The sequence below is a fragment of the Dermacentor albipictus genome, chromosome 2 (genome assembly GCF_038994185.2).
Source record: "Dermacentor albipictus isolate Rhodes 1998 colony chromosome 2, USDA_Dalb.pri_finalv2, whole genome shotgun sequence".
NCBI lineage: Eukaryota > Metazoa > Arthropoda > Arachnida > Ixodida > Ixodidae > Dermacentor > Dermacentor albipictus.
In genome coordinates, this window is record NC_091822.1 from 66,578,661 (window position 1) to 66,594,837 (window position 16,177).

Below are 16,177 nucleotides of genomic sequence, written 5' to 3' on the forward strand. Positions count from 1 at the left end.
GTCAAGGTCGGAGCTGAACAACACGGTTTCCCACTGCTCAGTATTACTTATTTCGTTATTCGTGTAATATTCCGCTGGGCACGACCACATAATGTGAAGCAGATCTGCTTTTTTGCTTGCAATGGTTACAGGTATTAGAGTATACATAATATGCACGTGACGTCACATCCGCTGCTGTCGTCTGCTTCCGCCATCTTGGAGTACCTTATCAACAGGCGCGCGCATAGGCCTATAGGCAACGTTACGTTGCCTATAGGTTCCCCAAGATGGCGCTGCTGTAAACCGGAAGTCGCGGAGTATTGTTCAATGACGTACGTACATACTATGTATTGGTCCAGGTAGTAGTGGATAGGCTACGGGGTTGGGGTAGGTGTTTGAAGTCACCTCCAAGCTACTTCCTGTCGCGTGTTAAAAGGAAGCTGAAACGGTTTTCAATTTCCATGAATTGCTGGGGCTGGGAAGAACAGACCTAATATTTTACGGTTCTAAATTTTTTTTCTTCGTTTTGTTAATATAAGGGGCGGAAATCGCTTTCTAACATCCCCCCCCCCCCCGCGGACACGCCCTCGTCGCTTCCTGGAGCGCCGGGTGAGGAGGCAGACGGAGGAGAGAACCGGCGACAGTGACGTCAATCCCGGGGGCCGTGCTGCTGGACCGGCGTTCCGTCCTGCGCTTTACTAAACGACGCTACGAGAGATCTGCCGCCGCTCACGCTTGTTTTCTTTTGCGATTTTCGTGAACTCCTCTTCCTTTCTGTGCTGCGTGAGTGCCTACGGCCAAGGGCGCCCAGCATGCCCTCGTTCTGTGCAGCATTCGGCTGCGGGAACACCGGCGGGCGAGACGACGTGGTGTTTCACTTGTTCCCGAAGGACAAGAAGCTTGCAGCGCAGTGGGTCCGTGCGGTGAGGAGAGATAATTTCGTGCCGACGAAGAAAACTGTGCTGTGCTCGGACCATTTCCGCGACAGTGATTATCATCGGAGCTTGACAACGATGCGGGCAGTCGGTGTTCCAGTTAAATCGGCGCGACTGAAGCCCGGCGTTGTCCCGTCTATATTCTCCCACAAGAGAAACACCTCGCCACCTCCAAGAGCGGCCTTCGCCAAGAGGAGAAGGCGTGAGGTAAGGGTTTTAATGTGCACACGGGCAATTTTTTGACATATGATCACCTGAGTGTCGAACAAACGGCCTCACAGAAGCGAGGCGGAGGCACGGCAGAGTTCCGATTGGTGTAATTTGAGTTTGTTGCCAGCTTTGCGGGTAAATGTTGCCAGACTGCCTGCCAAATTTGACTGAGAAGAACACCGTCAAACTCGCGACCTACTGTATAACCACGACCTTTTACCACGACCTTTTATACAGTAGGTGGCGGTCAAACCATAGCCTCCTTAGAGTTACTGTATATGCTACCGCAGGTAGCAGAGTTGCGCGTCTGTTTTATCACGCCGCTAGCGCCCCTATTGGCAGAGCGTCATCACGTGGTACGCAAGCAACCGTGCATTGCGGAGAAGCAGATGCCCGGGCCAATTTTTGTATTTCCCGACGCCGCCGCTGCAGCGAACTGGATTGACACAAGTTATCGCCAGTCAAATTCAAAGCGAATCCGGCCGATCTTGGCGTTCGCTGTTCGCGTGCGCGCTAGCTGCGGAGCAACAACACAACGTGCGCAGCGCATCTCACAGTTGGTTCAACGCAGTGTCCGCGCAGTGCCATCGGAATGATATAATGACCGGGTGCTCTGCTCCCGTCTGCACGAATCGCTCTGAAAGCGGAAAAGCTTTTTATTCGATCCCATTCAAACCCATGCACCACACTGCTTTCACAGAACTGTCATAAAAAAACCAGCTCACATTTTCAGGATAATGCACTGCATGCTTTGGTTGCTGTTTCTGAACATGAAAGAGGTTACACAACTAAGTAAAGATATTTCATCTACTACTGCTTATGTGAAGCAGGATGCAATAGGAATAATTGTCGTTATTTACCATACGGTAAGGGCCTTTACTGTGTTTTGCATTATAACCCATATTGTAGCTATGTCAATCCTGTGAGAGAAAAACTTTCACTACACTCCCACAGAAGGTTACTTTTCGAATCCCTGCAGTGAAAAGGCACATAATGAAGTGGCACTTGAAGGTGTGGCTGATATCCAGTGCCTGCTAGTAGGTGGGTACGTTTCTACAGCAAATTTAATGGGGTACCAGAGTCGAAATACTAATGGTTGGTCATTTATTCACCAGTAATATTTAAGACTGCCTACAGGTTGAAAGCTTTGGCACATAAGCAGGTATGCCTATTGCAAAAGCCAGTGTCCAGTGCAGCGCCGGATTATGGGCCCAGTGCCGCGCGCTGGATACTGGGGTGCTGGGCAGGCGCGGCGTACTGGGAGGCACTGGGTACTGGTGCGAAAAACAGCTCTAGCGCGTTAAATACGCGGTGCCTGGACACCGTATATATATATTTTTTGAGAACAGAAAAAAACAGAGAGCATTTTGGCGCAATAAAAAAAAACAAAAAAAAGCTCCGACCAGGATTCGAACGTCGGACCTGCAAATCCTAAGCCCGGTACTTTACCACTACGCCACGCCAGAAGCCGGACATCGGCACATAATTTTCTGCACCAAGGACCAAGAAGCAGTTTTAGTTTCACAGAGAGAAGCCTCGCTCAGTCATAGTAGATGCGCTATCGCCCAGCAACTAAAGCTCACGCCTGTACCACAAAGAAAATTTTGCTGTCCATATTCAGTAGCTTGCTCAGAAGTGCCACAACACCGATTTTCACTTGCGATTTGCATTTTAACTTCGAAAAAAGTCCTAAATGAACCACCGACCCGGGACGCTGTATGGGCTGTTACTACCGATTTGGATAGCCGTTTGTTGTTCTTCATGCGAAGGATATGCAACGTTTTCTTAGTTCAGTGATGTCTTTCAGTCGACACGTCTGTCTATTCATATATCTTCGTCAGAGAAGCGCAGGCTAGGACTGTGATCCTTCGGCGACAGCACATATATACCTGTGTTCATGACGCGTCACATCGGCGCTCATCGCTACTTGTGCTGTTTGTGCGCTCATGCTACTTGTGTTTATTTAAGGACACTGATGCGAAAGCTAAAAAATGGTGATTTATCCTTGTTAGACTTCTTGATTCCTGAGCCTAAACGCGCCGAGAGCGTGCAGATGGACTCGGCGGATACGCTTGGCATAAGCTTCGGTGGGAACCGATCTCGGCGCCTTTTCTTGACGATCTTATTCAGTCAGCTGTTTCGATGCACTTTGTTTGCGATTAGGCGGAAAAGCAGTCCACAAGCGATGCAAAAGCGCCCACGGTCGATCGACAATATGGTAGGCAAGTCGCCTGCAAAAACAGAGTGCGGCTTCGCCGCATAGATTTGGTTGCTTGCCAGGCAAGATGGCGGACCTACGCGCAACTCTGCTACCTGTGGTAGCATATACAGTAACTCTAAGCCTCCTATATTTTTTCATGCCCGCCCACTGAGTGGGAGAACAAAGCGCGCCGTCCTTACCGCCTAGTTCATGCGCCCGCCAACAGACCGCGCTGCCTTCCCATACACTGTCCCAGAGCAGACGACGCGACGCCGCCGCTTGCGCGCGCGCTCGTGGAGACAAGTTTGGCGTTCGTATTTCACATGGAATTATAAAATATAATCGCACGTTAAATTGATGTTCGCACACAGTGTGCATTGGAAGTAAGCAACACAAAACATTTCGTGGAGAGCCAGCCCTTCACCAAAAAGCGCCGAACTGTGAGATAGCTCACAGTTTGAGGGTGTTTCGTGACAGCGGTTTCATTTCAAACGCTTTAGCCATGTCGTGTTTGTCTGTCGCCTTCATTGCAAAATTTGTGAATATTTGGCGAAAAAACTTTGTCAACAACAGTTGCAGCAGGTTCTCTTGGTGTGCTGGCGTCGAGCACATGAAGGTTTTGTGCTTGCGGAGTATTGCAGCGGCATTACTCACAGCAAGCTTCTTCAAAGGCTGATTCTCCAATGCGTAGAGAACCGCTAAAAGTTGTCTAGATGGGTAGATGAGTCCATCGCGGTCTGGGTGCTTTATCAGCGAGTCCGAGGGCGCCGAGGCGTTTGGCTTTTTTAACAGGCTGACGCACTCCTCACAAGTGATATTTTCTTGTACAGCTCTTGCCAAGTAGCCGCCGACCATAGCCAATGCTGCGACATCTGGAGTAGGAAGCAGAGGCTGTCCTCGCTTGAGTCGCTCTGTGAGCTCTCTACATGCATCTGCAGGGAATTCCTCGCTGGTTCCTTCCCTTGTGTTTTTCTGTTGCGGCAGCGTTGACAAGCAATCGCTGCCTTCTGCTGCCATTACGTACGTTGCTCGTACCAGCCGCCGACGCGATGCCAGTCTTCAGAGTCTTCTCAATACCTGACAGAACAGCTCGGGCATCCGTTTGATCATTTGAACCTGCTGACTTCCTCAGCCAGCCAAAAAACGACTCGATTGGGTCAGACGACATTTTCCTCGTTAAAACAAAGTGAAAGCGCATCTCTTCAAGAAGATATCGAATGCGCTCAACATTTGAACGAGTTGTCATCACCTGGCCTTCGTAAGTCTCCTTGGTTCAGAAGTTCTTCGCCAGGCACTGGCTTTTGAGATCGGCCAGATAGTCGAGGAAGCTTGTTTCAAGCCAGACTAGCCGTTCATCGCTTGTAGATTCGAGCTGCTTGCAATCGGCATTGTTCTGGTGTATGTGCTGGGTACAATTGCTCACGTCCATGAGCATGAACCAGCGGTGCACCGTGCCCATGAATTCAACCGTCGGTCCGACACCCGCGAAACTTGCGTCGCATGTGTGGCCCGCTTGCTCTTGCAGGAGCTTCAGTGCCGCTGTCACCGCAGGAGACAAAACTTGGATTGCTCTTTTTACGTTCATTTTTTCGATGTTTGTGGGGAGCACGTGTTTTCTCGTTAGAAATCGAACTGGCTTTACAAGGCTGCCTTGCTGCATTTTGTAGAGGCTCTTCAAGTGGTTCGCCGTTATTTCGCCGCCTTTTCCAATGTCACGCGATAAAAACTGCGATCGCACGTTTTTGACCAAGTGGCACTGATCGAATGCTAAGAAAAACTTTCGATTCGGTGTTCCCAGGTGCTCAATGCAATGCGTGAGGCTTCCGTTGCATAGAAGTTGGAACGCCAAGCATCGATTTTGTGGTTGTCGGTGACAATGCGCACGACGAAATATCCTATGTTTTCAACTTACTTCATGACGTGTCGCATGAGCGTGTGCAGCTCGCGGCCAGTGCAACTTCTCGTGAAAAAGTATGCCACGGGTATTTTAAACGAAACTGAAAGGCCGTTGAGGACGAAGCACAGAAGTGAGTTGGCTAGCACAGGCTCATTTGTTGTTTCCTTAGCAAAGCTCGCACCATAGTCTACTTCACCGATGAAGGCGTCCCTCTGTGTATGGTAAAGTAGCCTCTGTTTGACGCGCATTTCGTCTACAATTAAAGAGCACTCTCTGGCTTGCGATGCGAAGCGAGCTCGCTTGACAGCCTTTGCTTCGCGAGTTCCGTCACGCCGACTCCGCCACGTGATGTGCCCATAAAACGCTCCAGGGTGCTTCGACTGGGCAGCCGCAGAATGCCTGTAGTCCCTATGTGCTGGTATGCGCGAGTCGAGAGGTTACGTAAAACCACAGCATGGCGCACTGTCAGATCAGACCACGTTGGTTTCGTTTTCCCGAAATTCTTAACTTGTTCTACCAATACTGACGCAGCCAACTCTTTCTCCTTCGCTTTCTCGACAACTTGGAGGAATGCATGAACAAAGCACTCTTCCTTGAGCTTTTGTATTTCTTGTGTACAATTGTCGACGGCATTCTTGAGCCGCTCAACATGCGCGTTTAAGTCTCGTTCTTTGCGTCTCCACTTTCGTTTGTCCACTGTCGAAACCGAGAATTGTGAGGACACCTGCACTGCTCTGTCCATCTGCAAAGTCGCGGTGATGCGCAGCGCTCGCTAGCGCCGTTTTTCACGGGTGGCAACGGTTCGGTAGCGGTGCAGTCCACAGGTGACAAATCTTCAAAGACGACGTCGACAACCGGCAATTCGTCGAGCGGATGCGGACACGACTCCATTTGGTTGTCATCAGTGACTGCTCGTCGCTTCGGCGGTGGTGGGTTGGCTAGCGCAGCAGCCTCGCGCTTTTTCACTGACGCGTAGCTTCTCTCTATTTTTTTTAGGAGGCTGCAAGTACGCCGTGTATTCTTCGAAAATGCTGGGAATAGCGTCTTTCTTAAGTTTCCGAATTTTGCAACCTTCCTTGAAGTCAGAGGAACTGAAGTGTCGGCTGTATACAGTCGAATAGCACGACGTCGTATTCGGTACCCAGTTTTCACGAGAAATGACTTTCAGCCATTTTACGCACAGTTCCGGATCGCTTGGTATTTCGTGGAACGATATGCCCGGCGTCCGTTGTTTACTGGATGACTTGCAGCGTGGCACACAGCAGTACGGCATCTTGTCGGGCGCAGGACACCACAACCGATTCCACACTGCAGATAGAGAACTGATTGGGTATAAAAAAGAAAGTAACGCAAGGAAACGATAAGAACTGTGCATCGTAAATCCCTGATCTTATACTAGTAAAGCAATACACGTTGCAACAACGCCAACAACTAACACGTGGTCGCGGAAAATCTAGTAAACAAACGTTCGCTTCATTTGTGTACACTGCTTACAAGTTCGGTCATGCATCCCTGATATTTCCAGAAAAAAAAATATAAACATGCTGCTGTTGCAAAATGCATGCGCTTACCTGCAACTAACACGACGGAAATCGCACAACTCTTGCTTGACGGATCGGTTAGGGTGCTTCGATGGGCCTCGACGCGTAGCTCGGTCTGGCATGTGAGGGCAAGCATTCTAGGATGGATGGATGGAAGGTACGAGCGTCCCCTTTGCAAACGGGGCGACGGCAGTTGCCACCATGCTCAGATTTTTATTTTGCCTTTTATTTTTATCTGTGTTGTGTGCTATTGAATTTCTCGATTTTCTTTAAATACGTCTTCCTACCCTTTTAACCTTATGTCACCTCTCTGCTTTTGAGCCACCAATCCTCCAATCGCCTTTTGCTAATTTCCACCGCATATTTATTTACATGACTATCATTATCTCTGAACCCTAGGGCCTCAGGAAGGGTGACTGTCAGGGGCGTAGCCAGGGGGGGGGGGCGGGCTTATGGGGCTTCAGCCCCCCCCGAAATTTTTTCGTGCTGTCCATGCACCGCCGACCAAAGCGACCCCCGGCGCCGGAAATCACTCTGGATTTTGTATAGAATGTCTTTTTGACGCTCGAAAAGACATTTACCCGCGAAGATTGCAAACTTGGGCTGGTTTTCATGGCAACGCCCATACACCGGGAGTCACATAACGCCAAGCAGTCCCATCCGAGCACAAAGTTTCAAGGGCGCTTTCATGGTGAGCGGGTTCACCGCGGCATCTCACTGAGGTCACGGAATCTATGGAGCGCATGGATATCAATTGCGAAACTTTATGGTGTAAATCTCATAAGCTCTTGATGTGAAAGGTGCATTGACATTTTCAAAGTTGTGCTTTAGATTTTCAATTGTGGAACTTTGTGGGTTTAATGTTGTTATAAACATTTGACGCCAAAGGTCTATTGACTTTTCTAAAGTCTTACATCGGAACATATAACGAGACAAGCCAAATCAACACACTAGCAGACGAGTTGACAAAGCAGGCAGCGAGGTCCAATGAGACGAAGCGTTGGGATGGTTCATTTGTGCCGTCATGTCACATAAAAAAATATCAACATTTTTTTTAACCTACGCCAGAACATCCATGTCAGGACACTAAAGCCAGACAAAGTAACTACGTTCTTATTTTTTTCTACTTTGGCTTTTATTCTCGAGGACACACTGAGCCTCTTCAATTTTTTTTTTTTTTTTTTGTTCTCGCTACCCCACCCGCGGGCTGCCAGAGCCAGCCAGAGCGCATACGTTTTTCTCGTATGGCCCCGACCACCATGAGCTGCTCTTCGGTGCGCGTTCGGTTTGCTCTGGCCGAGTGGATTTTCACCTGACAGAGTTTTGTACGCTTTCTGGCTAGCAGACGAGAAAAAAAAAACAATGGTCGCTCGCCGCCATCACTATGGGGACTCGAAGGATTGCACCGCATTCCTTGAGCGGAACCTTTCCGGAAAGTCTTGTTCCACCTCTGTAGGATACTGAGCAGTATGCGTATGGTTCTCAGTGGACCAAGCGCAGTGGCGTAGCTAGGTCGTCTGGCACCCGGGGCCCTTAGCTCTTCTGTCACCCCCCCCCCCCCCTCGGGTGTAGTCGAGGAAGGCGAGGATATCTACAATTTTCGGGTGTCTTCAGACGTATATGACACCCCCCCCCCCCCCCTCCTCCTGGCCCCGTGCACCCGGGGCCCACGGCCCCCCGCCCCCCCCCCCCCCCCCCTGTTGCTACGCCACTGACCAAGCGTCTCACGTTTTCTTCGGTATTCCTTCCGTAGCCCCATTAGGTGCCCGAAGTAGGCATTCGATTCTGGCCAACATACTTTCTATGCGGTTTTTTTTCCATTTCGGTGCCTCCGCCTCACAGAAAAAAAATACATTGTTGTGGCGCAGCGAATTGTTGCATGGTGAAAGTTCGATTTTGATACTTCTTTTGCGGAAAGTAATCGGCGACGGGACGCTTCAATTGCCGGATACGTTTATTATATTATTGCGAAAGCAATTATATGGACACTCCAGGCGCTACCTGCCGTTGCCGTCGCCCTCATGTTTCGTATAAAGTCCAAGGGTGATAACATCGTGACCACGCGCTGCATGCTGTATGTGCGAGTGAAAGCGTAGGAGGGGAGCTGGAATGGGTGAGCCGACGATGGTGGCTCAGTCTTGTGTGCGCAAAGTAGAAAAGCTGGGAGCAAGCGCGCCGCCTTCCTTCGCGCGCAATACATCGGGGGGAGTGGATGGAATGGGGGCGGAATCTAGGATTGTGTGAATCTATGATTGTGCAACATGTTTATTTGCCTTGTTTGACGCATTATATACAGTTACTTCTTCTTACATACATAGACTCATTGGAGACTTATACGTATACTTAAATATCTTGTTGCGAGGTTTTGTGTATACATGCAGTGAACTTTTTTTCCAGTGACACTTTTTTGTTCTTTATCAAGCCGTATTTTCGCATTTGTATATCCCATTGTATCTTTTCATTTCTAATGTACGATGGCGAGTCAAATGAAAGTGAGCCTACCCTAACCGCGCAATAATGGTTCGGTTCATTATCTGCGAGGCATGCGCGTAGGAGAACGACATGTCTCATTTACAAAAGTGACATGCAGGTGCGAAGATAAACGTTCTTTAATGCTCTCATACACTGGGTTGAATATGGTTGCGTCACATAATGGACACTTCAAAAGTTGAACAGCTCGGTGTCGCGAAGTTTTTGACAGCTGAAGGTGTTTCCAAAACAGAAATTAATCACTATATGACTGCCGTGTACGTTGAACACTTCATTTCATTGACCACTGTGAAGCGTTGCAGAAAATGGTTCAAAGGACGTTGCAATTGCATTTATTATAACAGTCAAAGCGGACAAGTTTGCTGTGTCAATTTGTATCTTACGTGAATTGGTTACGTTGTGTACAAGGTTTCTGCAAAAGCCGTATTTCCACAATACTAAAATTTTTTGAGATTCATGTGTAGCATATCTATTTTGTCCGCTGTAGATGTACTATTAGATGCAGTTCACAAAATTGTGATATCATTTTTCATTGTTGAGTCACGGAGTTTTAAACTTGATAGTTTCGTTTTCGGAAAATTTTCAATTTTGGCCAATTTGTAATAAACAATTGACCACCTAAATGAAAAATTCGAAACCAGTAGTCACTAGAATTAAACTTTTTCTTTTAAATGCAACAAACCTCCTCAAATTTGGTGAAGTGGTTGCAGGGAAAAACGAATTCCCCTTCTACATGTACTTAAATAGGAGCACCTGAGCTTACGCATCCTCTTAAGGAGGAGGCTGAGCTGCAACGTGCAGCTATATATATATATATATATATATATATATATATATATATATATATATATATATATATATATATATATTGGGCCAGTGGCGTAGCCCCCCCCGAACAAAATTTCTGGCTACGCCACTGGTGACTGTGGCCGCATCGACATCGGGATTGATACCATCACATTTTAGTATGAGGTGTTCCATTGTTTCTACATATTTACCACACACAGTACATGTGTCTTCTTCGTTAAATTTCTTTTTATAGCTCCGCGTTCTAAGACAGCCTGATCTAGCTTCAAAGAGTAGGGCACTGCCTCTTGAGTTATCATAAAACGCTTCCTTCCTGATCTGCTGTTTCCAGTATCGATATAGTTCCACACTATGCTTCTTTTTCATTGAATTTATCCAATTTTTACCTTCCGCATTTTCAACCTGTCGTTTAATGCTCTGTCTTTCTTCGTCCTCGTGTCTGGCATACTTACTGGTTAGCTTCCTAGTTCTTTTCCGCCATTGTGAGTCAACGCTCTTTCTGTATAGGTATTTAAACACCTTAGCTGCCCACCTGTTATCGTCCAATTTCCTCAGATGTTTTTCGTATAGGATTTTACTCTGAGCTTCCCGTGCTTCGAACGATGCCCAGCCCATATCTCCCTGCACTGCTTCGTTTGTGGTTTTCCCGTGGGCACCTAGTGCTAACTTTCCCACAGCTCTCTGATTTACTTCTAGTCTCGACTGAACCTCTGCCCTTAAACACAGGACCGCATTCCCGAAAGTAAGCCCCGGCACCATTACTCCCTTCCAAATGCTGCGAGGGTGAGCACTGGCGCCCTCTACCGGCACGCTTGGTCCCTACTCAATGATCACGTGGTTTTCTTCGGCCGCGCGCTGCCGTAGGCGACCACGACCACGACCACGGACCACGGTCGCTCTTTATAGACCTCAGACTCTGCCCAGGCGGCGCTGCGGAAAAACCCGTCACCAAGGCTGCCATCGCAGCCTTGGCACGAACTGAGTAGTGCAAGGAGAGCTGTCGGTAAGCGAAGGTGCATAGGCCACAATGGACCCTGCTCTTTCGGTTGTGTTGAGGCGCGGTTTCCTAAAAATCAAGGACCTGCAAAGATTCTTCCGCCCATCCACGCTACGGAAAGGAAGCGCAGCAGGGCTAAGTACGTGTACAATATAAAATAAAGTCTCAAGTGTTATTTCGGCGTGCTGCAACTCGCAAGTACAGAGAGCGTCAGGTTTGTCTCTAGGCATATCAGCACAAAAATCTAAACATTTCAAATTCGTTCATATTGAATATGTCCTGAACACAAGACTTAAGTATCTCCTATATTTTTATGTATTTTATAGTAATGTTTTGTCTCGCAATTATTTACGGAATAAATCCTTTCATAGCCTTTTCCAGGATAGCAAACAGAAAACGTTTTCCAAGGCAGCCAACAGTGTGCGATAATAACGAAAGTAAGCTTCCTACAGTGCCTATACGCTGCATCTTTCTTTCTCGCAGGAGCTACAGCATCGCTCAGTACCTTAATTTGAACTTTTCGCAGACCCTTCGAGCAACAAGCGCGCACAAAGAAATGTAAATAAACGCAAAATCTTTTTCTTTACACACGTGCGTTACTTCGCAATTACACATCCAGTGCTGCTACAGCAAATTTATTGCTCACATTTGAAAAACGCAGTCGAACAGGCTGAGCACATTGCGAAGCGTGCTTGTTGTATCTGCGCAGAACATACAAAATACCGAAAGTAGAAATGAGCTCGCGATACAACGATTCTCTAGAACAGGATTTTGAATTCATAAATGAACCAAAATGTTTGGTTAAGCTGACCTGCCAAATCTCTCCATTCCACATGTTGAGTCAAGCGGAGGCGGACGTCTGTTAAAAGGTGCAGATATCGATGGCACACAAGCAGGATGGTTCGCAACGTTGTTTTTTTCTGTTACCAACGAAGTGGCGGCTGCAGATTGAGTTTTCGCCTGATTACCATGGTCCTCCGTCAGGGCTACGCAACACAATTACAGAAGAACAAAATTGTCGCACTTTGTCATGCGAGCCGCTGTGCTGTGGGGAATGCAAGTAATTCGATTACCCAACAGTTTGAACGGCCCGTATCCAGCAATCTCGCCTTTCCCCTTCATACTATCGCGATGGAAATCTGTGAAACTGAACGCTGTAATTCCGTCCTTCACGTTCATGGCAATTTACAACACAACGGTAGCGTCGATTGCGGCGTTTCTTCGTAGCGCGCGGAGCTATCGCGGTTGCCGTCGTTTCCGCCATCAGTCGGAAGAGTGAGCCAGTAAGCGCTTTATGGCAGTTCGGCGGCCCGTCCGACTACCGTAGAAATCCATAGCTCTTTGTCTGAGTGTTAAGTGCGCAAAACACTCGCAATATGGACCAAAATCTAGTTAAATCGTTGTTTCGCAGTCGCTAGCTGCATAGGCAACTTAGCAAGAGAGTCGGGCTTCGCACTACTCAATTACTGCCTCTTTGCACCGGCACGTGGCGCTACGCGTCTTGCAAAACTCCAGAGTCTGACGTCCATACAGTTACAATTACAATTACAGTTGTATACAATTACAACTTCACCCTGCAGTTGAATCTAACGGGGAACTATTCAAAGCTTTGGGTTTTAAAGACAGTGAAAGTAGAATAGACTTTGAACAGGTAGAAATAACTAAACGGAGACTATCTGATTGGTGGATAATATCAACGCAAAAGTAAAGGAGTAAATACATAGGTATGCATGCATATAGAACCATCAAGGGCTAGGTGGCGCGCGCCGCCGCCGCCCGATTCAAAGGGTTGAGCCTCAATCATCCATCCATCCATCCATACAGTAGGTCGTGCTCGGCGCCAACATCGCGCCTTCTCAAAAATCCCTAAACCATGCTGTCCCTAGGCACCTATGATCAGGTCACGTGAGGGATTTTTGTACGACAAATAGACGCACGCCTGGGAGCCTGCGCGCGTGTGATCTGGTGCGCTTCGGAAACGGCATCGTTGCATTCGCTACATTTGACGGTGTCTTTCCCCGTCAAATTTGGCAGGCCGTCTGGCAACATTGACCCGCAAAGCTGGCAACAGTCCCGCATAGCTGTCACATCAGTCATATTGGCGGCGAGGAGTTACGGAGTCGCCATCTATCGGAAGCGCCTCGCTAGCGTAGTATGAGGGATCACGCGGCGCCCTCCTCATAGGTTTTGCTGTCCGAACTCACTGAAAACACCACGCGCGAACTCTCCCTGACATTTCTGTAATTACTTTCGAAACGAGAGAAGTTTTTTACTGTCTAAATAATAATCTTGGCCAAACTGAAAGCACAGAATCGTTTACAGACGCTATTTACCGAATACGTACAGTGAACGCCACTGTGCGCGGTCGCCGCGATGGAGTCTCCCGAACCGGCTTCTTGCGTGAAAGGTAGCCAAACGCCGAGAGTAAACTATGTGAAATATGTCGTTAGAGTGGGCTGTCTGTATAACCAAATGGGGCATAACAGAATGAAGCCTCAATGCAGCGATCGCACGGGTTCGCAGCGACCGACTGCGCGTCTGCATGCATGTCCGCGCACGTTTTGCTTTCGCTGTGAGCGCGTTTTCACACAGTGCCATGAGCTTTAGGCCGCAGAATATGAGAATGTGACAGTATACAAGCAACCATTGTTGCGTGGGTGCTATCAGAGCTGTTCAAAAATAATTTCATTGTAGAGACTTCGACGCCTACGGGGACTGTGATGTGCCGTCGCGACGATTCAATCTTTTTTTTTTCTTCTAAATTCTTGGACGCTTCCATATTATTTCTAGAGTTGCGTCGCACTGTATGTTTATCGGTGTTCTCAGCGTGCGATTCCCGCTGCTTCTTTTTTGTAATCCAGTGCATTAATTCATAACACGTACAAACATGACCATATGCCATGCCTTTTTTTAATGTGCGTCTTACCGCTCCCTTTCCATTCCAGTGAACTTGCCAGTATCTATAGCAGCGACAAGTTCATAGACCAAACCATCATGACATTCAGCGGACTGGGGCGAGCGTCTCAGCGCGCGTTTTCAGAACATCGCAGACCCGGTTCCGTAGCAGAAATCTTCCTCGCGTCTGTGCTTGATGCATACCCGAGTTGTAGCCGATGACTGTTTGCCGGTTTTATGTTTCGCGAGCCAAGCTTCACGCAGCTTCTTGTCCTGCGGCTACGTGTGAATAAGGCTGACACCGGGCACCGTTGCGTATGTCCGGCACTGCGGCACCAAGGAGTAGCCTACCATGTTGCGCGCCTTCAAAGGCAGCCACTACCTATTCTAGTGCTTTCAAGCGTTGTAAAGGAGACACTCGAAGCAGGAAAATCTCGCCACTAAATGAGGACCGCAGCGTACGAGGGAATTTAAACTCTCGTTTTCAGCTTGCTTCGGCGCTCTCGAAGCAGTCGACGCGGCCGCTATGTCCACGTGATCCCTAATAGCACGTCACGCCGACGGTGGCGCCAGCTTTTCCAGTGGTGGAGCTCGAGGCCAATACAGAGTAGCAATGCAGATGGTGAAAGTGAGAATGGAGGAATGGGCAGAAGGTGAAGAGATCTTAGGAGAAGTGCAGAATGGATTTAGAAGGAACAGAAAGCTAGATGATAATTTATTTGTTATAACACAGTGCATAGAGATAGCGGCAGCCAGGCAGAAACCGCTATGGACAGCTTTTTCAGACATTAGAGGAACCTATGATAATGTAAACCGAGAAAAGTTATGGAGCCAGTTGAGGGAATATGGTCTAGATAGAAAGGTGATTGGGTTCCTACAACAAGTTTATACAGATAATGAGGTAGAGATAACATGGGAGGGGGAAACTACAAAGCCAGCTAAAATAAGAAGAGGTCGCAGGCAGGGCTGTCCATTGTCGCCCCTGCTTTTTATGATTTACATGAGCCAAATGGAAAAGAGACTAGAACAGAGAACAATAGGAACCGACATAAGCTATATGCTGGAAGGGCAGAAGGTAGCTCAAGTACTAGCCGGGTTGATGTATGCAGATGATATTGTACTGCTTGCTGACACCAGAGTAGGGCTACAGGAACTAATGAGCATATGTAGAGAGGAGGGAGAAAAACTGGGACTGCAATTCAGTAGAGAGAAGTCTGGGATAATAGTATACAATGAAGAAAGGGGGGAACCATTGGTAATACAAAACACTAAGATCGATCATGTTGAAAAATACAAGTATTTGGGCATATGGCTAAATGAGGGCAAAAAGTACTTGGAAGAACATGAAAAAATTATGATTGAAAAAGCGAAAAGGAACTCAACTGTAATGAAACACGAGACACTATGGAACTATAATAGGTACGAGGTGGTTAGGGGCGTATGGAAAGGGGTTATGGTACCTGGCCTCACATTCGGAAATTCAGTACTGTGCATGAAATTGGAAGTTCAGGCATGCATGGAAAGAAGACAGAGAAGTGTAGGCAGGTTGGCCTTAGGAGCGCACGGGAACACCCCTAATGAGGGAGTGCAGGGGGACATGGGATGGACGTCATTCGAAGGTAGAGAGGCAATAAGTAAGCTAAAATAGGAACAGAGACTCCCAGCACTGGCAACACACAGCGGACACTCAGAACGAGGAAGCTGAGGAATAGATACCTTCAGCCGAGGGAGGGGGTCCAACGTGGCTCTAGTGTGGGAAAGGAGGTGAAGAAGACGGAAAGAAAAATGTGGGAAGAAAGAATGCTCGGAAAGCCAGCGCTATCTATGCATAGTTCACAAAAACCGGAGATTAAGAGAGAGCTCTTATTTGATACCTCGCGGGGCAGCTCACTATTACTCGAAGCTAGGACGGGGGCTTTGAGAACGAAAACATACAGGGCTAAATTTGAAGACGTGGACCTTCTGTGCACAGCTTGCGGAGACGAAATGGAGACCACAGAGCATACATATAGTGCTGAGATGCACAGACCTTCGCCCGACTCTGGCAGAGGGAACAGTGGCAGATATGGAAGGGGCACTAGGTATTCCCGGGGAACGAGGGCAAATAGACGAGAAAACAGTGGCAGTAACGAAGGGGAGGCTAGAGGATTGGTGGAGGAAGTCAAGGGAGAGGTAATACCGTAAATCGGGGAAATAATGTTTTCTATACGTCTTTAGATAGTTATT

The 16,177-nt window shown here is 48.0% G+C and overlaps 1 long non-coding RNA gene across 2 annotated transcripts in view; it reads left to right on the forward strand.

Moving 5' to 3' along the window:
• Positions 1-537: 537 nt before the first annotated feature.
• Positions 538-16,177, forward strand: part of LOC135903207 (uncharacterized) — a 60,060-nt gene continuing 44,420 nt past the window's right edge. The window contains exon 1 of one of the 2 annotated variants that reach the window (XR_010564751.2): positions 538-1,121. This is a non-coding gene — a long non-coding RNA (uncharacterized lncRNA). The remainder of the gene's footprint in view (positions 1,122-16,177) is intronic. The other variant, XR_010564750.2, reaches the window with a different exon arrangement.